Here is a 1,634-nt window from a genome sequence, read left to right on the forward strand (position 1 = left end):
ACATGATTGAATATTTTTTAGGCTTGAAAATGAAGGAAATTCTGACACATGCTTCAATACAGATGAACATGGAGGACATTATACTGAATGAAATAAGACAGTCACAAAAAGGCAAATACTATATGATCCCATTTACATGAAGTACCTAGAATAGTCAAGTATGTCTTTCTTCCTCCCTCCCTCCCTTCCTTCCTTCCTTCCTTCCTTCCTTCCTTCCTTCCTTCCTTCCTTCCTTCCTTCCTTCCTTCCTTCTGTTCCTGGGGATTGAATCCATTGAGCTACATCCCCAGTACTTTTTTATCTTGAGACAGGGATTTGCTGAGTTGTTTAGGCTGCCTTGAACTTGCAATTCTCCTGCCTCAGTCTCTGGAGTAGCTGATGTTGGGTAGCTAGTCACTCATGGATGGGTGAGCAGGGAAAGGAAAATGAAGGGCCACTGAAAACCACAGGGAGCTCTGATGGGCAAACAACTGGAAGATGGGGGCCCAGAATGTTAAAAACGTCCCCCAGCCATCTTACATGCCTCTGAGAAAAATTATTGTTTCAAAATCAAGTCACATCCTGGACCATCCTTTATCAAAACTGTGTTACAACACCAATGCCTTGGCAGCCAAGAAAGCAAGACCTTCACAGAGAAAGCTTGCAGGGGGTGCTCGCTTCAGCAGCACAGATACTAAAATTGGAATGCTACAGAGAAGATTAGCATGGCCCCTGCGCAAGGATGACACGCAAATTTGTGAAGCGTTCCATATTAAAAAAATAAATAAAAGAGCTTGCCAGGGGCTATTCAAAGAGAAATAAACCAATTAAGGGGGCTGGAAATTGAGGTGAAACTGGGGGACTCCCTTTTCTTAAAAACTCTAACTCTGTGAGCACCATACCATCCTCTCTTCCAGGGGGTCTCTGCAGTTTCTATGCTGTTAGTCAAATGTCAAAAAATGAAGCTGGGCAGTATTCTCTGGAAACTTCCCTGAGATCCCAAATAAAACTGGAGGGCAAGAAGTCCTCTCTGAGAGGACCCACTCTCTCCCTGGAGAGTGTCCCCCTTTCCGTTTCCTATCCCTTCAATAAACTCATGCCTCCACTGTGAGTGACATGTCTGAAATAATTATGGTTTATGATTGCAAGAACTGGTGAACAGGGGGCCCTCTGCAGGTGCCTCAGCATTATGGCAGGCCTCTGCCACAAAGAATTATAGGTATGACCCATGCCAGGTCACCAGCTCCTGGCAGAGCAGTTTATACTCCTGGGAGGTGTGAGCTGCCTGGGAAAATAAAAAGTCTGACATCATCACTAAGAAATAAAGACAAAGCCAGAGATTAGATTTAGAAAGCAGGGCACCTGATGGTTCTTCTAGCCCTGATAGGAACTGGAGGACAGAAAAAGGCCCCAATTCTTTATTTAAGAAGAAGTATGTCAAAAGCAGGGATAAGGTTTCAGCGTGGGAGGGGTCTTGTTCCAGTGTGACAGGTGACGCCCATCCCCAGGAGACTGTGTTTGATCCTAAGGCTGTGAGCCAGGGCGCCAGTGTGATCTGGGCTTTCTCAAACTGGGGAATTTCACTCCGCAGTTCCCAGAAAAGCAGCTTCCCTGACTTATGTTGGCTCAAACAAACCCATAATTCATAGACAGCT

The 1,634-nt window shown here is 45.3% G+C and overlaps 1 non-coding gene across 1 annotated transcript; it reads left to right on the top strand.

The window, feature by feature from the left end:
* Positions 1–649: 649 nt before the first annotated feature.
* On the top strand, positions 650–756 carry LOC113195582 (U6 spliceosomal RNA). The gene has a single exon (XR_003302421.2). It is a non-coding gene; the product is annotated as a U6 spliceosomal RNA (small nuclear RNA).
* Positions 757–1,634: the final 878 nt, after the last annotated feature.

The sequence above is a fragment of the Urocitellus parryii genome, chromosome 9, assembly GCF_045843805.1.
Source record: "Urocitellus parryii isolate mUroPar1 chromosome 9, mUroPar1.hap1, whole genome shotgun sequence".
NCBI lineage: Eukaryota > Metazoa > Chordata > Mammalia > Rodentia > Sciuridae > Urocitellus > Urocitellus parryii.